The 25,294-nt window shown below is 39.2% G+C and overlaps 1 protein-coding gene and 1 pseudogene across 1 annotated transcript in view; one reads left to right on the forward strand and one right to left on the reverse strand.

The window, feature by feature from the left end:
• The window catches only part of LOC113632310 (RNA-binding protein 25-like), a 3,215-nt pseudogene extending 841 nt beyond the window's left edge, over positions 1-2,374 (reverse strand).
• The window catches only part of DENND5B (DENN domain containing 5B), a 210,836-nt gene that overhangs the window by 55,849 nt on the left and 129,693 nt on the right, over positions 1-25,294 (forward strand). The window lies entirely within an intron of this gene.

A 25,294-nucleotide genomic window follows, 5' to 3' on the forward strand; every position in this document is an offset into this window, starting at 1 on the left:
TGCGGAGCACAGGCTCCGGACGCGCAGGCTCAGCGGCCGTGGCTCACGGGCCCAGCCGCTCCGCGGCATGTGGGATCTTCCCGGACCGGGGCACGAACCCATGTCCCCTGCATCGGCAGGCGGACTCTCAACCACTGCGCCACCAGGGAAGCCCATTGCTGTAGGGATTTTTTCAATGAGACTCTTAATGTGTTTGCGCTTTTTTTTCAGTGTTCACAGTGCCTTTGGCAGCATTTTTATTGTCTTCACCATAATCCAAGGGAACCAGTTTCCTTTTTCGGGGTACATCATCACTGTCTTCATCCTCAAATTTGTTAAAGACACTATCTACAGGTAGTTTCTTTCTCTTCACAGAATTAGGCTGACCAGGACTATTGGAAGCACCCAGTTTAAGACTCAGTCTTATTTTTGGCCTATGCTCCTCAGGTTGTTGTTGATCTGGTGAATTTTCATAAGGGATAATAATACCACAGGGAGACTCATCTCCAGGAGTGTTGGGAGTTGCATTGCCACTGGCAGAGGAAACAGATGGGGCAGAACTGATGGACCTCAGAGTTGGTTTGAGACAGGACTTTTGCTCTGGCTCTTCTTCCTCTTCCATGGGTTCCTCTCGTTTTTCTTCTTTTTCTTGCTTTTCTTCTTCCTCTTCCTCTGATTCTGGTTCTTGCTTTATTTGTGGTTGTCTGTGCCTCTCAGCCTCTTGTTCCATCCTCTGGAGCTCTGCATCTGGATCCAGGTGCCCTTCGGCCAAAAGGCGCTGCCTGATTTCCTCTAGCTCTTCCTTCTCTCCCGTTCATCTGCTTCCATTTCCTTTTCCCTATCACGCAACCTTTTCTGAAGAGCGCTTCCTCTATAATATTTGGGATCATCTCTATCATCATTATAATCTTCTAAGAATTCTTTTAGTCGTTTAGCTTCTTTTGCCATTTCTCTTCTTCTTTCTTCTTCTCTTTCAGCCCCTTTCTAATACTCTTGGGTTTTCTTTCGTTCTCTGATTTTCCAATTCTTAAGGTGCTCTTGATAAGCAGCCTCTTTCTCTCGGAGCTTTCTTTCAAGTTTTCTTCGTTCATATGCATCTTCTTCATCCTCTTCTCGGTCCCGCTTCTTGTCTTTTTCTCTCGCGCGCTCCCGTTCCCTTTCTCGCTCTCGTTCTCTTCCTTGTTCCCGTTCTCTCTCTCTCTCTACCTCTCCCGTTCCCTTTCACGATCTCTGCTCTTTTCTCTTGATCGACTGCGATCCTTATTCTGATCTGAACTCCTTTCTCGATCACGGTCCCGATCTCTCTCTCGATCCCGATCTTGATCTCTCTCTTTTGTCCGGTCACGATCCCTATCCCATTCTCGTTCTCGCTCCCGTTCCTTCTCCTTTTCTCGTTCGCGTTCTCTTTCCCTTTCTCGTTCCCGTTCTCGCCTTTCTCGTTCCCTTTCACACTCCCTCTCTCTTTCTCTCTGTTCTTTCTCAATTTCCTGTCTTTCTTTTTCCTTTTTGCCTTTCTCTTCTTCCAGTTTCTTGTGTGTCTCTGAATTTGCTGATCTCTCAGGATATCAGGTCTCTTTTGTCTTCTTCCATTTCTATAGCATTTATATCCTGCTTAGTGATGAGTGGATAAGGGATCAGTGGGGCCACTGGAAATCTGCGAAAAATGTCCTCCTTCTTTTCCTTCTTCTTCTTCCTGGGGTGAGAGTCAGATTCTTGCGAGGGGGCATTGAGCTCACTGGAGTATTCCCGTATTAAAACTTCAATGGCCCCTTTGATCATCTGATCTCTTCTCTTTGTGTCTTCATCTAAGGCTTCTTTGTCATCATTAGTGACGGTTTCTGGCCTGGCATTCCCATTAGAAGCTTTCTTCTTTGCTTTCCATTCATCCAATTGTGCCTTTGTCTTTGCATCAACTTTAACAAGTAGCTTCTTCTCTCCAATCTGCAGGTCATGCAATAACCTGAGTGCACGGAGGGTTGATTCAGACTCCTTATACTCACAGAATCCAAAGGCTTGAAGTTTTCCAGATGTGCCTTGTACTCTCTTCCAGCTCAAAACCAAGCCACATTTAGCAAGGAGCTGTCTTATAAGCATGTCTGAGGCTTTTTCAGAGATGTTGCCAACGAAAACTGTAGTAGTGGGACCACAGTTTTCATCATTTTCTTTAGCCTTCAAGCCTGGATGATCCTTCCATGCTCCCAAATGTTTTCCAACCATGGACACAGTGGGTACTAAGACAGTTGGAGCAGGAGCCATAATGCTCATTGGTACAGGAATCATTGGAGTCCCTGGAGGTACAGGTGGTGGAAAGCCAGGAAACTGTGGGGGTGGGATCCCTGGTGGGAGGGCTGGGATTCCCATGGGAGGGCGATTCAAATGAGGGGGGAAAGACATTCTTACCACAGTGGTCCACCGCTGAGGAAATTGTACTGTCTTCGCGGCCTTCTGGGCTCCAGGTTATGAGGGGGTTCCACCAGCTCGAGATTTCTGCACGCCGCTAGCCGGGAGACTAGTGCCAAAGCACCTACTCTCACAGGCCGCCTTATTATTTTTTTAGCAGCTTGCCTATGTACGTATTCAGCTTCATTTTCATAGAAATTATGAGTCTTTTCACAATCATATTTCATAATTTACTTAATAATTAAATTATGAATTCAGTATCATGTGAAACTGGATAAACATGTTGGGAATGGCTGTGGCAAACAAATTCAAGTACAGGATGTGGAAGTGCTACTGGCTATGAGCACTTTTGGCCTACTGTGGACATCAGCCGTTATGTTTTTACAGAAGAAACAGTGTTAGTTCAATCTAAGCTATTGGTTAAGGAGAAATTGCTTAGGACAGCTGCTTCTGTATATTGCAAGTTAAGTACTCTTCCACTGCTTTCTCCTAGCACTCTATATAGACCTCTTTTATAACTTAATTCACTGCTTATAATCGTCTACTTGTTTGTCTTCCTTATGGGATTTCATAGTCTTTGAGGGCAGAGGTATACTCTCTTGTTGTTACATTCATAGTTCCTAGTATATTCTTGGCATGTAATCACTTAATTCACTTTAAAAAAAAAAGAATTGACTGGGACTTTCCTGGTGGTCCAGTGGTTAAGACTCCATGCTCCCAATGCAGGGGGCCTGGTTTCAATCCCTGGTCAAGGAACTAGATCCCACATGCCACAACTAAGATTCCGCATGCCGCAACTAAAGATCCTGCACACCGCAACAAAGATCCCTTGTGCTGCAACTAAAGACCCGGCATGGCCAAATAAATACATTAATTAAAAAAAAAAAATTGACTGCAAGCTCAATATAACTCAATAATATGACCAGTTCAGTATGATTCCTAGGTTGCACTAGTTGTATGTGATGTTATGTTCGGAATAGTTCCACTGTACTTATGTTGTCTTGAACTAGGGTGATAGATTTTAAGATACATATTGACTAACTTGAGCACATCCCCTAAAAAGTTAATTCAGTGAGACTGAGACTATGTCTGTTATTCACTGCTATATCTCCAGTACATACAATATAGAGTATTAATGCCTGGCAGACCAAAGGTGCTCAGGTTTTTAATTTTTTTAATTACTGAATCCAGGGAATAGAGAATAGGATGGTGATGTTTCTTTTTTATTTCTTGAGGAATGATAAAATGAATAGGGTGTGCTTCCTTAGAAGAGGAGATTAGTGAATATATCAACCAAATTTGAAAATTTGAGGCCTAGTCATACAGAAGAGAATGTGGACCTCAGTAGCTCTAGAGAACTGAACTGGGACTAGAGAGTATAAATTATAGGAAAGCAGATTGTATGTTGAACTATTTTCTAATTATTAAGCCTTTAAAAAAATAGAATGTATTATTTCATGAGGTCACTGGAAAAGAAGTTTAATGACTTATTTGAGGGGTGTAAAAAAATAAATTTTTGTATGAAATGTGCAGTTGGTTTATCTGTACAAACTTAAATTCATCCTAATTTAAGCCCTGTAATCTCTTGTTTCAGTCTTCCATAACGTTAATATTCTTTATCAGTTATTGTCTTATAAGCTATTATAGGTCTCATGGTCTTAAGGAGAAATAAATGACTTTTTATCTCCCTGTTTAATTTTTAAGTTTGGTGGAGAGCAGGTACTGTATCTTATTACAATAAAAAAATTTTTAATGGTATGCTTGTAATCCAGAAATCTTGATGGATCCAGAAATCTTGATAGATTTTGAATAGCCCCAATTGTCTGCTTCATTGTTAGCGTTATGGATGGTGTGCCAATTAATCTAGCATCAGATTGCTGATAGTACCATAACGTTTGTTGAATCTGATGGGTGCAATAGTCATTACACCCCTCCATATGGTATATAATGAATCTTCATATTATAATGAATAAGTTCTATGAGATATTACTATGAAATAGTACTGCAGAAGTCTGGATTTTTTTTTTTTAATCTTTGCTGCTTTCATAGCACTTTGCAGAGTATCTTATTCATATAAGCTATTCAATAAATATTTATTAAAAGGCTGGAAGATCTCTTGAGTCCTTAAAAAAACCAGTCACCCATTTGAGGAATTATTTCTTGTTTTACAGAAAGTTTACAAGCCGAAAGTACTTTGGTCCAAATGTCAAGGTTATTAAATTATATTGTTAATTTATTCTTATGTCAACAGGGCTTAATTAATGATGCTCCATTTATTTATTCCAAACTTAGATAGATAGCTATAAAAATAATTTTCCTCTTTGTCTAACTTCCAAAAAACTTACTTGCTGTGTACTTCCTCTGCTTTCTTTAGATGGACTTATTCCTGTTTTGCTATATTAACAGTTGTGGGGTATTCCTTTTTGAACTGTACCCCATGTCTAGAGTATCACTTTTCTTACAGATTCACATGTATGTGGCCAAAGGAACAACTCCATGTTTTCTAAAAGGCCTAGAGAACATGTAGCAGGTACCTCTCATTTGCCTTTGTGTTGGTCATTTTTTACAAATTACTGGAAGTTGGTGGTTCCCGCTGACAGAACCATAGGTTAGTTCTTAAACATCATCTGGAATCTTTTGTTGGGCTTCTTTTGCTTAACAAAGTGTCACTGAGATTCATCCATGTTGTTGTGTACATCAGCAGTTTATTGCTTTTTACTACTGAGTTGTGTTCCATTGAATGAATATACTACAATTTGTATATCCTTCTGCTTGTTGGTGGACATTTGAGTTGTTTCCAGTTTTTTTGCTATTATGAGTAAAGCTGACAGTCTTGTGCAAATAATTTTGTGGATATATGCTTCTTAGGAGTAGAATTGTAGGTGTATGGGTTAGGTATAAAACTCACCAACAGTTTTTTAAAGTGGCTTTGCCATTTTATAGTCCCACCAACAATGTATGAGTTCCAAGTGGTCAAGATCCTCACCAATACTTGGTATTGGTATGGTAAGTCTTTTAAATTTTGATCATTCTAGTAGGTTTGAGGTGGTGTCTCATTGTGGTTTTAATTTGTATTTTACCTGACAACTAATGATGTTGAGTATCTTTTCATTGGCTTATTGACTTTTTGTATATATTAAATTTATTCTCTTGTTCAGATCTTTTGTCCATTTTTTAAAAATGGGTTGTCTTTTTAAAAAAAATTATTGATTATAGGAATTCTTTAAATATTCTGGTGATGAATCCTTTGTCAGATATAAGGACTTTTGGTTTTGAAAATTAGTAAAATATTCAGTCTAGAGGTTTCAAGATTCTTTGGGCATCTAAGTAATAGGTCAATTTATTATCGGCAGAAATTCAATTCCAATTTTAAATCTAGGGTTGTAGAAGAAAATTGGTTAGGGGGTATGTGGATTTTTCGGTTATCTATTGCTGTGTAACAGTGTATGCTGTATTCCATAGTGGCTTAAATCAGCAGTTATTTACTGTTTCTCACAATCCTCTGGGTCAGCTAGGCAGGTCTTCTGTTTCACCCAGTGCCTACTTGGGTCGCTAATTTGGCTAGATGTCCAGGATGGCTTCTCTCACTTGACTTAGGTGGCTGAAATGTCTAGTGGCCAGGTGGGCCTCTTCTGCTTCTCCATGCCATCTCATTATTATTTAGTAGTTTAGCCCATGTCTCTTTATGTGGTGGTTTGATTCTAAGAGAGAAAAAACAGGAGCTGTCAAGACTCTTAAGTGCTAGGTCTGGAACTGGCACAGCGACACTTCTGTCACATTCTGCTGGTTAAAGCAAGTCACAGAACCAGCCCAGATTCAAGGGGAGGAAAATAGAACCCTTCTTTTGATAGAAGAGGCAGCATGCACACATACAGGGCAGGGAAGAATTTTTGGTGGCCATTTTTTGTGATATTTTATTACAGTGGAGTAGATGTTTAGAATTTCCTAATAAAAGGTGATTTCATTAAAAATATAATTTGTAAGTTATTCCTATATTTCTAAGTATCTTTCCAATTCTTTTTTTTAATTTCATGCATTTGTTTATCCCTTACTGCATATATTCTGCTACCAACGTTTCTAAGATATGATTCAAAATTGGAGATGATAAAAAAAGGCTCAGTGGTGTATAACAAGGAGGCTTACTGAGCTATTAAAGATGTTAATTAGGATTCATGTTCTTTAATATGCTAGAAAGAACGTTCTGATGCCACTTTGCTGATGAACAAAATGAGCTTAATCACATCCTGGGCACTAAGTATTCTGACATTATAATCTCTTCTCTCTGAGCCCATCACAGCAGTCTTAGGATTCAAGATCTAATCCTGGGCAACATAATAGGGCCAAGTGTGTCATATACACACAGTGAAGGAAAGTAAGATGGCCTTGGTAATCCTGCAGTATTTTTCTTATCATATACTTGATTTTCATTTTCAAAAATTGAGGTAAAATTCCCATAACATAAAGTTAACCATTGACCATTTAAAAGTGTACAATTTAGTGGCATTTAGTACATTCACAGTGTTGTACGTCTCCTCATATACTTTTTAAAGGAAGGGTTTATGTCAGGGAAATGAAGAACAATAAAATTATGGCAAAAAAGACTAATAAGATGTCCAAACATTAACTCAAAAAGGACACTTCTGGGCTTCCCTGGTGGCGCAGTGGTTGGGGGTCCGCCTGCCGATGCAGGGGACACGGGTTCGTGCCCCGGTCCGGGAGGATCCCACATGCTGCGGAGCGGCTGGGCCTGTGGGCCATGGCTGCTGAGCCTGCGTTCCGCAACGGGAGAGGCCACAGCAGTGAGAGGGCCCGCGTACCGCAAAAAAAAAAAAAAAAAAAAGAACACTCCTTTGGTGGAATGGTTTAAGAGATATGCTGGGACCACTGCCTTCCCACTGAAGTGCCAGCGTCTGGTCAGCAGCAGCATGGCCTAAGCAACCTCCTTCTTGCCTCCTGCCAGCCTCGTAAGTCCTCTAAAACTGCAAGGTTAGTTCAATTTTATCTTACCTTCTCTCTTCTGAGGATGGTAAGCAGTCTCAGGGAATCTACCACCTTGGTCCCCTCTATCCCAAGGCTTGGGAGTTTCACAGACCCATTCTAGATCTGAGAACAGCGCTTTTCCGGGGAGCAGGGATTGTGGGCATTCATTAGCCTCTTCCCGTCCCTTTCTATGCCTCAGAATGACTGACCCACAGGTTGTCCTGAGGGCCAAGGCTATCTGCAGTAAACTTGAAGTTGCAGGTTACTTGCAGGCCCTGCTCCCTCTTCTCCTAAAAATGGAAAGATATTTAGATACTTTTGTCATTGTTTTACTGGGGTCAGGTAAGGACTGAACAGATGTAGTAAGTCATTAGAGATTTAAAGATGTTTTTAAAATTTTGCTGTACTCTCCCTCACACACCTACAATAGTCTCAAGACTTAGCTACCACCTCCCTTGACCTAAAAAGGGGTGGAGGGATGGGGGAAGGAGGAGACATCTGTGAGGAAAAAGAAATACAAAGAAATACTCTGCCCAGAAGAATCGATCATTCCAATATCCATCTTAATGATTAGAAAGGGATAGAATAGAAGCAAGAAGATTAAAGAGAAAATAACCTCCTTAGATAGTAGAAGCCCAGTGATTTTTTTTTTAACAAAATGTTGGAAAAGTAGTGCTGATGATGATGGGATACATCAAGAATAATGTTAGCAACCTTACTAATTAAAGTTTAATACCAGTCATAACTTATTTGATGTTTCCCTCATCTGTGAAATGGAGATCTGCCTTACTCCTAGAGGAAGGTGCATTTAGGTCTGCAGAGTACAGCAAATTTCAATTCCCAATAAGGCCATGGTATCCTAAGAAGTTTCCAGAGGTAATTTGACTCTGATTTTAGCCTTACATGATCACATTAGAGCCAAACCCTTGTAAAATTTGACTCCACTGCACAGTGTGATAGATGCTGAAAAAGGGGGTTTAGAGGAGTGCACCTAATGTTCCCTGGCAGGAAATGGGGAACGTTTCCCTGAGATTGTGTCACTGAACTAGGAGCAGATGTTTGCTAAATTAGCAGGGATTGAGGGGAGAATGTATTAAACTGAGTGAAAATATTTGTAAAGGCAGAAGGAATTTGGATTTTTATTCAGCATTAAAGGGCCACTGAAGGATTTTATGCAGAGGATTGTAATGATCAGACTAGCATAATAGCATATTAAGAAGATCATTTTGGCAGCAATATGGAGGCCAGATTGACAAGGAGGCCAGTTAGGAGTCCACTGGTATATTCTGGGCCAGAGATGATGAGTACCTAAACTAAGGCACTCCTTTATGATGAATTGAAAGAGAAACTAACTTCAGTAATCTAAGGCGGTGCTGCTGAGTGTGGGAGCCACTTAGCCACACATGGCTATCGAGCACTTGAAACTTGACTGTTGCAAAATGAGATGTGCTGTAGGTGTAAAATACTCACCAGATTTCAAAGCCTTGGTATCTCAGTAAGATGTTTTTGTATATTGATTACAAGTTAAAGCAATATTTTGAATACATTGGGTTAAGTAAAATATATCATTACAATTAATTTTTCCTATTTTTCCTATTTTAAGAACGTAGCTACTAGAAAATTTTAAATTATATGTATGGCTCACATTATATTTTTATTTTTTTCATTGCTGACTTAATTTATTTCAGTTCAGTTACTTGCCTAACTTATGCTAGCTGTTTGATTAGAAAGTGTTTCATTTTAACTCATAATAGGTGTGGAAACTGCAGAAATGCAAAATGGTTTTCATATATTTGGGAAACAAGGTTGAAAAGCTCTGTAAGACCGTATTTTTATTAATTAATTAATTTTATTAATAAGAGTGTCAATACAGAGTATCTGCAGGAAACTGGCTTTTGCAGTGAGGTCACAGTGCATTTTTAAATCCATTGTTAGGTAATGTTTATTCACTTTTCTGCAAATAAATTATTGCTGCAAGATATGTTCCAAAACTGGTGCATGGGTAAGACTGGACTAGAGAAAAAGTTTATTTGAAAAACACTTTTTGAAACTTTTTAAGTGTTGTCTAAACACTCTGGAGTTTTTTTTTTTTTTGCCATGTTCCAATTGACAAAGGCCAAGAAATTCCCTCATAGGTAACAAACATTCATAGCTAACAGGGATGGCTATTGTATCAAAAACTCTGTGTACAGAGTTTTTTTGAAGTGATGAAATGTTCTAAAATTAGATAATGGTGATGGTTGTACAACTCTATGAATATACCCCAGACCACTCAGTTGTATACTTTAAAAGGGCGAATATTAGGGTTATGAACATATCTCAGTAAAGCTGTAATAAAAAAACCCTCAATCTTTACATGCACATCTGTTGCAGTTACTGATTTCCTAGTTATTTAATGAGAATTATGTGAGCAGACACACAAAAAGCAACCATATATACAAAAATTCCTGTGATCACACAAAAATGGTCTGTTCTTTTTTGGCTTCTGTACCAGCCTCACAGATCTGGTGGTAGATGGGAAGCTTAGTGGCCTTCTTTGGTGGGTATTTGTGAAGTTATTAAGCAGTGTTTATCTAGCTTAAGGGATTGAAAGATTGACTGAGTACACTAGATTCTCATTCGTATTCTGGTACAAAATGACTGTGATACACTGAAAGGTGTAGACTGAATCCAGCAGGTTAGTAGAAAAAATAATACTCCAATATTTGATCATTTAATGTTGAGGAATTTTTTTTTTTTTTTTGCAGTATGCAGTTGTGGCCTCTCCTGTTGCGGAGCACAGGCTCTGGACACGCAGGCTCAGTGGCCATGGCTCACGGGCCCAGCCGCTCCGCAGCATGTGGGATCTTCCCAGACCGGGGCACGAACCCGTGTCCCCTGCATCGGCAGGCGGACTCTCAACCACTGCGCCACCAGGGAAGCCCGATGTTGAGGAATTTATTCTTAAAGTTTTTAGGCCAAGTTAGAGTTGGTTTATATCTACCTTGGATCTTGTTAGGCATGTCTCCTGTTTCTTGTATCTCAGTTCATCCTGTAGAAAACCATGCCATCTAACTCACTAAATACCCGGAGAACAGCCATGCAGTGTTTTCAGCTACAGAGACTAGCAGAGGATGCATTTACTATTTCTTTCCTGTATGCTGCCATCTGAAGTAAGATTTTCTGGCTCATCACCAAGCACCTATCATCCCAGAAAGGAAGAAATAGAGTGGATTTGGTGCATCTCTTTTCTCTCCATAACCTCTTTCCAAGTCATTTCCACAGAAGTGCCAAGGCACAGGAGAGAAGCTGAGCCCCGGTTTTTCTGTTAAAAGCAGAACTCTTCACAGATTTTTACACAGCTGCTGCATTTGTCCTAATCCCTTTCCTGCTCAGCCTTGTTCCTGCGGCCTTGCTCTAGGGCTGCTTTCAGCAACCTTTCTGACACAGGTTTAATGCTGATTAGTCCCAAAACAATTCTAGGGCAGAGCTCCCTGCCAGGATGAAGAATGAACAAAATTGGTTTGCACACAGGCCAGCTGCAGTTGCTGCAAGTAGAGTCTGTCAAATGCGGACCATTTTCTTGTTTACCAAGATGAGGTTAAATTAGCACAGCATGAAGCAAAATGGATAAAAAAAAGAAAAAAATTGCAAACCATCCATGCTAGTTGAGTAGGATGCGGTGAGTATGGAATTCAGGTGATTTTAAATTAGGTTGAAAAGGTAAGGCAGTATACAGTACTAAAAGCTGATTAAAAGTCACTTGAAAGATTTGCTTGCTCCAGGTGGTACAGGGGCATAGGTGGACTGTATAATCTTTTAAAGATTATTCAGGTCTAGTATGGTATGAATTACTCATTTTTGCAGTTATTTTCTAAAATATTTGAATCAGATTTTATGTGTTTATAGAGCAGTCTCTGGTTGACGGACTTGCAGACTAGATGAGAAAGCAAGGTGAACTATGTAAGGAAAGAACCCCGAACCCAAGAGGTCTCTGACTTCCCAGGCTTCTGTGCACCAGGCTCCCTTCTTCTTCCTTTTGTGCAGAGCCTGCCCACAGATCCTCTCTTGGGAACCCGGGCTTCTCACCCTAGCATTCAGGGCCGAGTTGAGGGGAAGAGGGGGAGTAATTAGCTGAGGAGCAGAAGTATCGGATGGGAAAGGGGGGAGAAACGGCAAATACGGAGAGTATGAGACGAAAGACACAGTGTCTCATCTGACTCCCGGCCTCTATGCTTCACCCCCCTAGTCCTTCATCCGCTGTGGGTTTGAGAGCTCCTGATCTTCTCTGCGCTCTGACCTTTCCTGGCCTGGGTCGTGAGGTGTTTTACCCCTGCTAGTTTAGGGCTGGAGAGATAGGGAGACTTAACCACCTTATAACACTGTTCCTAAGGGAAATGAATTCTCTTATAGACCAACCCCTGAATATAACCGTTAATGAAATAGACTATTAAACTGCAGCTTGTGTGGTTAGAGAGAGATCCTTCCTTTTACCAACTGTGTACGTCTCACTCAGCACTATACTGTACATTTCACGGCCCTTCACCTCCACTGAGATAATTTACCTTATGTCTCAAGACCAAGGAAGCAACAGGAGTACTAAATTAAGACACAGAGCAGCGTAGTCAGGGCGTTACCTACTCACAGGCCATTGTAAGTTCAGGCTGGAGGGAACTCACAGAAAAAATAAAGATCTGCCTATATTGGAAATAAAGTGGGTTGGGTTTAGGGAAAACAGGAATCACTGTGGGCTACAGTAGGGTAGTTTATAATTTAAGCTGCATCCTGAAAGAGGATGGGCCAAGTGAGGACAGGCTGGTGTTCTAAGCTCCAGGCCTAAAGGGGCCAGGGAGGGGCACAAAGGGGACTTTTATTCCATCTCTAACGTTTTATTTCTGTTTTAAAAAATTGTGAAGCAGATACCGCAACGTGTTAACATTTGTTGAATTCAGGTGGAATATACCCACACAGGTGTTCATTATTTCTGTTCTACTTTTCTCTATGTTTGAAATATTTTTTAATTACAAAAAGGAAAAGAGGAACTTCCCTGGTGGTCCAGTGGCTAGGACTCTCCGATCCCAATGCAGGGGGCCTGGTTCGACCCCTGGTTGGGTAACTAGATCCCACATGCCGCAACTGAGACCCGGCTCAGCCAAATAAGTAAATAAATACTTAAAAAAAAAAAAAGAAAAGAAATAGCCTTAAAGCTGGGCAGTACAAGAGACAAATGATAGAACTTAAATAACATACAAGTCAGTAGCCAGCTCTTGAGTAGGCAGGTGGGTAATGGTAGTCATTTTATCAAGGGTCTTGAAGGAACATACAAAAATGTATTTTTCTGCAACCAAAGAACTGAAAAGTGATTAAAATCACCCATCATGAAAGAACAAATTAATGAAGAAGTGGAAAAAATAAATAACAGGCCAAAGCTTCTCCATGGTTTGGACTTAACCTCCTTTAGGTTGAGTAGGATGCAGTGAGATATGCTAACACAGAAAATATGTTGTACCTCATTGGAGGAAATGAATATAAATAAATAATATATTTTAGTCACTGTCATCGAAAGGAGCAAGTTCAGGAACAAAGGAAGTAAGTATAACCTGTACACCTAGTTTTCACACCTATATATATCCGTGAAAAATAATCGTAAGCATAAGAATTATTTTTCTGAGAGAGTGGCTTTAATACGTATATTTAGGGAATTCCCCGGTGGTCCATTGGTTAGGACTCCGCACTTCCATGCAGGGGGCATGGGTTCGATCCCTGGCTGGGGAAGTAAGATCCCACAAGCCACACGGTGTGACCAAAAAAAAAAGACCATATATTTAAATTCTGTAAAAATATACTGTATAGCCTCTCTTTTGTGATATAATTGTCTCTCTTCGCCAGCTTGAATTATTGCCTTCCCAGGAATTTCTTCTATAAGCACTGAGGGAAGAACCATTACTAATAATTTTTCTGTATTCCTAATAAGTTTGGTTAAGCTCATAGAAAGAACTGGATATATTTGTTGGTTGGTGATATAGAATTGTGAACAGTCTATTAACTACCAGTAATACTGTGTTCCTAGTGAAAAAATAAGTTTAATCTTACTGAAAAAAGTATGTCCATGTAACATAGTTTTTCTAAATGACAAACTACTGATTATTTATATGTAATTGAATGAAGTTTGAGTTTGTTGGATTTTTGTTCATTCATTCATGCAAAATGGAAAGGCCTTTAAAACTTATCCTAAAAGTACCCCTCACCCATGAGGATGGCTGCTATCAAAAAACCAGAAAACAGCAAATGTTGGTGAGCATGTAGAGAAATTGGACCCTTGTGCACTGTTGGTTAGAATGTAGAATGGTACACTTGGTATGGAAAACAGTATGGTAGTTCCTCAAAAAATTAAAAATAGAATCATCATATAATCCAGTAATTCCAGCTCTGTGGGTATATACCCAGAAGAATTGAAAGCCAGAGTCTCAAAGAGATATATGTATCAGGTTCGTAACAGCATGATTCACAATGGCTATAACAAGGAGGCAAGCCAGGTGTCCACCAGTGGATAAATGGGTAAGTAAAATTTGGCTTATACTAGACAGTGGAATATAACTCAGCTCTCAAAAGGAAGGAAATTCTTCAGTATGCTGCATCATGAATACACTTTGAGAACATTATACTAAGTGAAATAAGCCAGGCATGAGAAGACACTCTATGATTCTATTCATATGAGGTGCTTAGAGTAATCAAAATCATAGAGATAGTAGAATGGTGGTTGCCAGGGCCTGAGGAGGCGGAGGGAATGAGGAGTTATTGTTTAATGGGCATAGAGTTTCAATTTACTAGATGAGAAGAATTATAGAGATGAGTGGTGGTGATGGTTGCATATTATAAATGTATTTAATACCACGGAATTGTATACTTAAGAATGGTTAAGATGGTAAATTTCATGTTATGTGTATCTTACTACAATAAAAAAGTTGAAGGAAAGAATTCATCCTAAAAGAATTTGACTTATTATATTCTCTCACAGAAGTACAATTTAACAAACATTTATGACAATTAAATTTATCCACTATACAAGTATATCTACAAAATTATAAGTATCTGGAATGGTCATGCAGGAGCACAAAATCCATAGTGCAGCTTCCCTAGTTATTTCTCAGCTATTTCTACATAATATTGTGAAAGAAACAAATACTTTTACAATGATAGTAACGATAATTTTAATTTATAATTTCGGTATAATTATAATTGCAAGTCTTAAATTCTTACTAAATGACCTTCATACTACTACAAAACTATTATTCTAAAATTTGTACAAACAAGATAAAAATCTTTACATAATGTCAGTAACAACTCATGTTCTTTCTACTAGCCTGTGTTCATAATTATTCATTTACTTAGTGAATGGTCCTTGAATTCATGTTATACTAGGCACTGTGTAGGCTCTGGGGATTCAGTGGAGAACAGCTCTTACCCTCATAGAGCTGCAGTCTTTTCCAGAAGAAATGACTATAAGCTTAGATCTGAAGGGCGGCCAAGAATTTACAGGTGGGATGGGGAGTGGGGGCAATACTGGAAGAAGTATTTGTGGCAGACATACAGCATGTGTGAAAGTCGGCTAATTTGAGGGAGCGAGGTACATATGGTGAGCAGCTAGTAATTTCCTCACGGCTGGAGTATAGAATACAAAGGATATGGAAAATCTTGCAGAAAGGGTTAAGATATAAGCAGTCAGATTATGAAAAATTTTGAAGCAGTGTTAGGCAATTTGAGATTTAAAGTTAGGATAATGAAGCACTATTGAAGGGTTCTGAAGGGGAGTAACCTCGGATCTATATTTAGAAAGATTTCTTGGGCTGCATTATGGAGTGGGGGAGATGGGTGGTAAGCCTGGCAGCAGGACGTGATGATGTTTGTAATAATTCGGGTGAGAGGCGACATTGGATTGGACTAGAGAAGTGGCAGTGGGGATGGAGAGAGTTGGATAGATTTAAGAAAAATAGAAGGTTAAATCAGTAGGATGAAGCAATGGATTAGATGTGGGGAATAAGAGGGAAAGAGGAGTCAAGGATAATTCCAGCTATACACCTTCAGCCACTGGGTGAATTGTTGTACTACTTGAGCTGGAGAAATTACCAGTCAGGGCTTTGGAAGTGATTCCCTGTTTGATCTCTAAGAACTCTTCCTATTGTGAGTGTAAGAATTTCTGATTCTTGACACTTCTAAGAAAGCTCATTATCTAATCTACAGATTAGATCATTTTTACTGCTACTTATGTAAAAGTCATTCCTGAGATGTCCATATCCCTAGTTACTCTCAGAGTTCAAAATAATATGTGAGGTTCATTGTTACAGCTCATTGGTTTATTTATTAAAGTAGAGAGAGTATTGTTTTCTGTAGGCAGTGTATAATTTTGTCTAGTTACATATGTAACGAAGTTATACATAACCCTTTATAGTCAATGTAGCCATGTGTCAAATAACTCAAAAAGTAACTGTAATGATAACAGAGCCACTGTTGACAAGCATGACAACATAAATATATCTAAATAAATTAATAAATGTTAAAAGTAAACACTTGACAATTCTCCTTCATTGCCAGTGGGAATGCAAAGTGGTATAGCTACTTTAGAAGTCATTTTGACAGTTTCTTACAAAACTAAACATACCTTACCATATGATTCATTAGTCACACTCCTTGTTATTTATCCAAAGGAGTTGAAGGCTTATATCCGCACAAAAACCCTTACACATGGAAGTTTCTAGCAGTTTTTCCCTTTTTTTTCTTTTTTAATGTCTTTATTGGAGTATAGTTGCTTTACAATGGTGAGTTAGTTTGGTGTATAGCAAAGTGAATCAGCTATATGTATACATATATCTCCATATCCCCTCCCTCTTGCACCTTCCTCCCACCCTCCCTATCCTACCCCTCTATGTGGACACAAAGCCCTGAGCTGATCTCTCTGTGCTATGCGGCTGCTTCCTACTAGCTATCTATTTTACATTTGGTAGTGTACATATGTCATTGCCACTCTCTCACTTCGTCCCAACTTCCCCTTCCCCTTCCCCATGTCCTCAACTCCATTCTCTACGTCTGTGTCTTTATTCCTGTCCTGTCCCTAGGTTCTTCGGAACCTTTTTTTTTCTTCAGATTCCATATATGTGTGTTAGCATACAATATTTGTTTTTCTCTTTCTGACTGACTTCACTCTGTATGACAGACTCTAGGTCCATCCACCTCACTACAAATAACTCAATTTTGTTTCTTTCTATGGCTGAGTAATATTCCATTGTATATATGTGCCACATCTTCTTTATCCATTCATCTGTCGATGAACACTTAGGTTGCTTCCATGTCCTGGCTATTGTAAATAGTGCTGCAGTGAACATTGTGGTACATGACTCTTTTTGAATTATGTTTTTCTCAGGGTATATACCCAGTAGTGGGATTGCTGGGTAGTATGGTAGTTCTATTTTTAGTTTTTTAAGGAACCTCCATACTGTTCTCCATAGTGGCTGTATCAATTTACACTCCCACCAACAGTACAAGAGGGTTCCCTTTTCTCCAGCATTTATTGTTTGTAGATTTTTTGATGATGGCCATTCTGACTGGTGTGAGGTGTTGCCTCACTGTAGTTTGATTTGCATTTCTCTAACGATTAGTGATGTTGAGCATCCTTTCATGTGTTTGTTGGCAGTCTTTTTATCTTCTTTGGAGAAATGTCTACTTAGGTCTTCTGCCCATTTTTGGATTGGGTTGTTTGTTTTTTTGATAGTGAGCTTCATGAGCTGCCTGTGTATTTTGGAGATTAATCCTTTGTCAGTTGCTTCATTTGCAAATATTTTCTCCCATTCTAAGGGTTGTCTTTTTGTCTTGTTTATAGTTTCCTTTGCTGTGCAAAAGCTTTTAAGTTTCGTTAGGTCCCATTTGTTTATTTTTGGTTTTATTTCCATTTCTCTAGGAGGTGGGTCAAAAAGGATCTTGCTGTGATTTATGTCATAGAGTGTTCTGCCTATGTTTTCCTCTAAGAGTTTTATAGTGTCTGGCCTTACATTTAGGTCTTTAATCCATTTTGAGTTTATTTTTGTGTATGGTGTTAGGGAGTGTTCTAATTTCATTCTTTTACTAACAGTTTTATTCTTTTTTAAAGAAAGATTAACTTTATCTTCTTTTTTAATTAATTAATTAATTAATTTTTGTCTGTGTTGGGTCTTTGTTGCCCCACGTGGGCTTTGTCTAGTTGTGGTGAGCGGGGTCTACTCTTCGTTGGGGTGTGTGGGCTTCTCATTGTGGTGGCTTCTCTTGTTGCAGAGCAAAGGCACGTGGGCTTTAGTAGTTACGGCACAAGGGCTCAGTGGTTGTGGCTCATGGGCTCTAGAGCGTAGGCTCAATAGTTGGCCACACGGGCTTAGTTGCTCTGCAGCATGTGGGATCCTCCCAGACCAGGGCTCAAACCCATGTCCCCTGAATTGGCAGGTGGATTCTCAACCACTGAGCCACCAGGGAAGTCCAGCAGTTTTATTCCTTTTTTTGTTTGTTTGTTTTGTTTTGTTTTTGTGGTATGCGGGCCTCTCACTGTTGTGGCCTCTCCCATTGCGGAGCACAGGCTCCGGACGTGCAGGCTCAGCAGCCATGGCTCACGGGCCCAGCCGCTCCGCGGCATGTGGGATCCCCCCGGACCGGGGCATGAACCCGTGTCCCCTGCATCGGCAGGCGGACTCCCAACCACTGCGCCACCAGGGAAGCCCTACATTTTTTATGATATAACTTTACTCATCATTGCCATTTTTCTTTCTGGAAAACACAGAATCAGTAGTTTACCCAAGGTCACATATAGCTTAGTCATTCTATATTTATGCTCCAGAAACAGAAAACTAAGATTTATTCCCCACATTATGAGAATATTGAACCCTCTTTATTACAGAAAACACTTTGTGTGCGAGAGGAATGTTTATTTCTATTTACTTCCATTCTGTTTTCCTTAGCCTTTTTCAAGAGAGGAGAGAGTCAATCCCTGGCCTTGACTTGGGTGAGTCTTGGTCTGTCCAATGTGATAGCTACTAGAAATGTGTCTTATGCAACTAAGGAACTGAATTTTTAATTTTATTTATTTTTAATTAATTAAAATTTAAATAGCCACATGTTAGTGGCTACTTTATTGAACAGTGCAGCTCTAGATTACCAGTTAGAAGACAGGACCAGGTTAAACCATAGAATGGGAATGCAGTCGACAAAATTCAAACTGTGGGAAACTCTATCAACAAAGAAACCCCAAGGGGGGAAAAAAAGATGTGGAGTAGAAACTCTAAGATTAAAAGAGACTTAAAGGGGGCTTTCCTGGTGGCGCAGTGGTTGGGAATCCGCCTGCCGATGCAGGGGACACGGGTTCATGCCCTGGTCCGGGAGGATCCCACATGCCACCGAGCGGCTGGGCCTGTGAGCCATGGCCGCTGAGCCTGCACGTCCAGAGCCTGTGCTCTGCAGCGGGAGAAGCCACAGTGGTGAGAGGCCTGCGTACCGCAAAAAAAAAAAAAGAGAGAGAGACTTAAAGGGCATATCAACAAATCACAATATATGGACTTTATTTGGGTCCTGATACAAACTGTTAAAAATAATTATTACATTTATGAAATAATTGGAAATTTGAATAATGGCTAGATGTTTGATATTAGGGAATTACTGTTTATTTTTTAGGCATAATACATTGTGGTTGTCTTACAAAAGGAGGAGAGTGAGTCATTATCTTTCAGAGAGATGTTGAAATATTTACTTTCTGCCCTTACATTTACTAAGTTTTTCATGAATGACCTATTTTCTTTTAGCATTAATGATTTTAAAAAAATTTTCATATGGAGAATTTTGAACATATGTAGGTAGATAGAGTAGTACAATGAACCCCCATATACCCATTATACAGATTCAAGAATTATCAACTCATGGTCAGCATTGTTTCCTCTTCATGCCCCTGTATTATGTTTTAAGCAAATCCCAAACATCATGTGATTTTATTTGAAATATTTCAGCAGCTATCTCTGAAAAATAAGGCTGTAAGCAGTTAGGGTAGGTGGTTCCCGGAGAAAGAGAACCAGCCATTGCTTTCTTGTTATAAGAGAAGGCAATTTTGGCCTAAACCATTTTGTGATCTAAGTCTGGCCCAATGCTTGTCCTTGAACAGGTCTCAGAAATGATCTTTTTTTAAAAAAGAAAACTTTATTTATTTAGGCTTCACCAGGTCTTAGTTGTGGCGTGTGTGATCTTTGTTGCAGCACGTGAACTTCTTAGTTGCGGCATGCGAACTCTTAGTTGTGGCATGCATGCAGGATTTAGTTCCCCTACCAGGGATCGAACCTGGGCCCCCTGCATTGGGAGCACGGAGTCTTACCCACTGGACCACCAGGGAAGTCCCAGAAATGATCTTAAGGGAACAAAAAAATGCAGAAACAAACTGTTATCAGGCAAAAGAAGTAACTTTGCTGTTGTTGCAAAGATCAGTTGTAAAGACTCCCAGTTCTGTGTCAGTGGTATAGGTTAACCTGAAGTGCTCAACCACGAGATCAGTTGGAACCCAAAGGATGATGATGTTGAACTTTTCTGACCCTCCTGACTTCAGTCAGCTAAAGCTTGGACTCTGTAGACCTGTAAACTGCCCAATCCCCTTCGCAAATATGCATGTATCTTTAGCTTAAAACTTCCCCAATTTTGCTGTTCAGGAGACAGTACTTTGGGAAAGATCCCTGGTGTTCTCTTTACTTGCTGTAAGAAATCCTTCCTTTCCTCAATCTTTGGCCTGATTATGTCTTTTGGCTTGATACCCACCAAGAGGCAAAACCAATTTTCAGGTAACAAAGCCTCTTTGTTTTTACATTACTCTAGTACAATTATCAAACCTAAAATTTTTAAATAATATCATTTTAAAAATATTATCTAGTTAATATTCAAATTCCCACTTGTTTCAAAAATTTATAGTTTACATCTAAATGACCAAACATGACAATTCTGTGAATAAACGAAGTTACATGATCCATTTTACATTCACAAAGTGGCAATGTAAAACAAATGCATAAAGTTACTAACTGTGAAAATAATTACGCAGAGCTTTGTGACAGTTATGAATTAAGCCAAAAATAAAATAAGGTGACATTGCATTTGTCAAATTGATAAATCTCTTTGTAAAGATATTTGAAATGTAATGGGAAAACTTTTTAAGAAATAAATAAGATATTAGAGTAGAAACTACTCGAAGGCCTCTGTAAAGCTTTTTTTTTTTTTTTTTTTTGGCTGCATTGGGTCTTTGTTGCTGCACGTGCAGGCTTTCTCTAGTTGTGGAGAGCTGGGGGCTACTCTTAGTTGCAGTGCACGGGATTCTCATTGTGGTGGCTTCTCTTGTTGCGGAGCATGGGCTCTAGGCACGTGGCCTTCAGTAGTTGTGGCACGCAGGCTTGGTTAAGTCCTATAAAACTCTTTGGTTTGGACAACTTGAATCATAGAGTTTATGAGAAATTTAATAATGAAGGTACAGTATAGGCAAGAAAATGGGATAAAATGAATAAGCTGTAAAAGTAATTTACCTTACGTGTTGCTGAAAGGGCATAGTGAAAAGAGACTCCTAGAGAATAGGAAATATATATTTTTCTTTAAAATGCCCTCCTATATTATACTACGTAAATTGTTTAGTATTTGAAAGATTTAAGACCATCCAAAATAAAATATTCTGAGAAATACGAGAATTCCACAGAAATATGGATATACTTAGTTCTTGAGTATACTCAGATCTTGTCTTGAATATACTCAGTTCTTGTCTCCGTCTGGGATGGATGAGTTTCCTAAAATCTTTTCAGGTGAGGGAAGGGTAGGATAAAGTTATTTGCATTAAGAGTTTGACCTATTTTGCAGCTACATTTGTACAAAACTATTTGTACATTTGTATAAAATCAGCAGTTAATAAGTTTATAAAAACATTCTTGGCATCTTTTCTCCAAAGATTTCGACAAAGATGCTAAAAACTTTATCTCCCATTGCCCCTCCAGGCTGAGAATTGACGACTATGTAAAGGTAGGCTGGTAGAGTGGAGGGGAAAGGTGCAATCCTAATATGAAAATATTAGGCAACTGCTGAAAATATTACAAAGAACAAATACTTCATAAGATATTGTTATAAAGAAGTTTAAAAATGTATTTATAAACTAGTATTGTAACCCTTCTCCTATTTAAGTAGTAGTTAAAAACAGGTTAGTAGTTAAAAACTTCTGAAGGGCCTAGAAGCAGTGATACCCCAGTAGGAATGAGCACACCTAGTGCCCAGATCTTGTTTGTAATACCATTCTCCAGTTAAAGGATTGAGGGATCCTTGAAGAAATGGCTAACTCTGGAAATGGAGCAGGACGTATTCAAGATGAGCCTGGAGCATCTTATAGTGCCAGAAATTAAGGAAGTGCCAAAACCAAAACCAAAACACAACACATAGATGAGAGTATGTCAGTGGGCCCCAAGAGACAAATAAAAGAGTTCCCAGTGGCCGTGTGAACAACAAAATAAAAGTACATTGGATTATGACCCAAAATATAAAATATCCATGAGTTCATACAGATGTAAATAAATGATCAAATAAATTAAGGAGGGGAGAGACACATCTCCCTTGCACTAGAATTCCAAATAATTTATGTAGCTACTCTTCCCTCAAGGACATGGAGCACAATGCTCCACTCTAAGTGTGGACTGGTTATAGTGATTTCCTTCTAAAGATTATAGTTGGAAAATGGAGAAAATAGAGGAATTTTACAATGGAGAAACATTGTCTCAGTCCGGTGATCAAGGTGATCATCAACAGTGATAAGTCCTATTGATGTATATTCCTGATATCATGTGATGAAAACGGCACTTTACCTCCATGATCTTTTTCCCAAAATCCTTAACCTCAGTCTAATTATTAGGAAAACATCAGACAAATCCCATTTGAGGGACTTTCTACAAAATACCTGACAAGTACTCTTCAAAACTGTCAGTGTCATCTAAAACAAGGAAAGTCTGAGAAATCGTCCCAGCCAAGAAGAGCTTAGAGACATGACTAAATGTAATGTGTGTATGGGATTCTGGAACAAAAAAAGGACCTTAGATAAAAACTGTGGAAATGAATAAAGTATAGACTTTAATTAATAATAATGTATCAATATTGCTTCATTAATGGTAATGTAATGTTTACAGATGAGGGGAAACTAGTTGGAGGGTATATTGGAACTCTATACTATCTTCCCAATTTTTCTGTAAATCTAAAACCATTCCAAAAACTAAAGTTTACTTTGAAAAAAAAAGTTAGCCATGTAGTCCTGGATTCAAAGCAAAGAATAATAAACTTTTGGTTATGTGATACCACCATGGACATATGATACAGTAATAATATCCTTATGTTCTTATGTTTGAAATAAGGTAGGTGTCAACTTTTAATGTACAAGTCAGCACAAATTGGAAAAGAAATAAAATGTTCTAAAGAAAATGGGCTAATTTTATTCCTTTACTTAAATTACATTTCAGTTTATATAGTCAAAGTTTTGAAATGACTCATTTTCACAGCTACCAATTCTTTAAATAAGTCTTACAAATTCTAGAGTATATGATTCAGACGTGAGAACAATTTTCATTCATTTATCCATTTATGCAACAAACATTAAAGAACATATGTACCAGGCATAGTATTAAGTAGGTGTTGAGGAAGTAAGGATGAATAATGTGTTGAAGAGATTAAAGTCGAAAGGAGGAGATAGAATTGGACAGTGGATAGCAATATGCAGAGTAGTTACAGGAATGTGGAGTTCCAAAAACTAAACGGTTCTATTTCCTTTAAAAAAAAAAAAGGGGGCATTATAGTTTTGTGCCAACCAAGAAAAGAAGAGAAATGCTGTGTTCTGAACCTTAATATCAGTGAGTTTTTATTTTAACACATCAACTAATAGGTATTTAGTACAATGTTTGTACAGTAGTGATTCATTTAAAAATTAAGCTCATGGAATTTAAAAGATGTTGGACCATAAAAATGATCTGTTCTAATTTGTAGTTTTATACTGTGTTATGGAAGAAACTCTTTACTTTTTTTGTGCTTAAAGACCTGTAGGAGCCCAGCAGGGGCCAAATGCAAGGACCAGAGTGAGGCCTTAGGTGCTAAGGGCAGCCCAGCTGACAGGCAGTAAGGGAATGGGGACCTTAGCCCTATAACCGAGTGGAACTGAACTCTGCCAACAACTGGGGTGAGCTTGGAAATGATTCTTCCCCGGAGCTCAGAAAGGAATGCAGCCCTGACAACAGGACGACTCCAGTATTGTGAGACCCAGAGCAAAGGAACCCTTTGGGCCACACTATGCCCAGACTTCTGATCCACAGAAACTGATAATAAGTGTAGGTATTGTTTTAAGTTGTCAAGTTTGTCATAATTTATTAAGGAGGCAATAGAAAACTAATATGAGGGAAGACATTCCGGACACAAGATGATGGTCCTTAAAGGGAACTGCAAGTCATTGAGCTCAAGTGCAGGTGTATTGGGAGTGGGGAGTTCGGAAGCCAGAGCTGCACATGTAGACTAGGTCTAGATCACGGTGGTCCTCAAGTGCCATCTGAGGAATCTGGACTGTGGGTGACAGGGATCTGAACTTATGAGATTGGTGTCTTAGTTCACTTTGATTTTCCTGAGAGATAAGGTTTATTCACTTCTTTAAGTCTCTGCTCAGACATCATCATCTTAATGAGACCACCTGACCTCCCTATTTAATATTGCAACTGGTGCTCTGTACTGCTCTCCTCTTATTTTTCTTTAACTTTCCATTGCACTTTTTTGTCTTTCAACATACCGTATAATTTATATTTATTATTTTTGTTTATCTCCTCCTAAAATACAAACTCCATGAGGACAAGGATTTTTTTTGCCTTTTTGTTCACTGTTTCTTCCAGTTACTTATTGTTGCATAACAAACCAAACCACCTGAAAACTATCTGCTTAAAATGACAGTCATTAGTTTTGTTCACAGATCTGCAATTTGGGCAGCCCACCATGAGGCCCACTTGTCTGTGCTCCATGCTGCATCAGCTGAGTGGCCTGACTCGGGCCAGAGGACACAGTTGCAGTTGGCTCACTTCAGGGCTGGTGGGCTGTTGCTCACCGTTGGCTGGGCCCTCAGTTTCTCTCCTTCTCACAGCATCTGGCTGTGTTTTAAGGGCATGTGTCCCAAGAGAACGAGGTGGAAATGCATGGCATTTTTTTATGACTTAGCCTTAGAAGCCATAGCCTCATTTCTCTGGTACTCTTACGTTTGAGGCAGTCATAAGGCCCTTCTAGCTTTAAAGGCAGGGGACATGGACTCCACCTTCTAATGGAGTTTCAGAAGAGCATGTAGAACAGGAGATATTGTTGTGGACATCTTTGGAAAATACAGTCTGCTGTGCTGTTACATCCCCAAAGCTAGAATAGTGCCTTGGCTCATAGAGCTCCATAAATATTTGTTGAGTGAGTGAGTAAGTGAGAGAGAGAGAGAGAGAGAACAAGAGGAGAGAGATGATTAGAAGGGGAGTACAATGTACAATGTATGGCAGGGAGACTGTAAGTTAGGAAGCTGTCTAAGTATTCTGAGGCTGGCCTGAGATTCAGAATTAACAAAGTGGCAGTGAAAATAGAAAGGAAAGGATGATTGGGAGGGATATTAAAGAGGCATAAATTATAAATTTAATGGCTATTTGAATATGGAAGGAAAGGAGCCGGGTCCAGGTGAGGGAAGGGGGAGAAATCTAGACTCTAAATCTAGAATGGCTCCCAGTGAGTCAGATGTCCCAGCTACATACCAGGTAGTGCTCTGAGTGCTAGAATACAAGTAGTGGATGTGATACCTCCTTTTTTTTTTTTTTTAACTATTTTTAAAATTTTATTTTATTTATTTTATATTTGGCTGCATTGGGTCTTCGTTGCTGTGCGCGGGCTTTCTCTAGTT

Source organism: Aethalodelphis obliquidens, unplaced genomic scaffold (assembly GCF_003676395.1).
Source record: "Aethalodelphis obliquidens isolate GAN/ISIS:26980383/991018 unplaced genomic scaffold, ASM367639v1 scaffold36, whole genome shotgun sequence".
NCBI classification, from domain to species: Eukaryota; Metazoa; Chordata; class Mammalia; order Artiodactyla; family Delphinidae; genus Aethalodelphis; species Aethalodelphis obliquidens.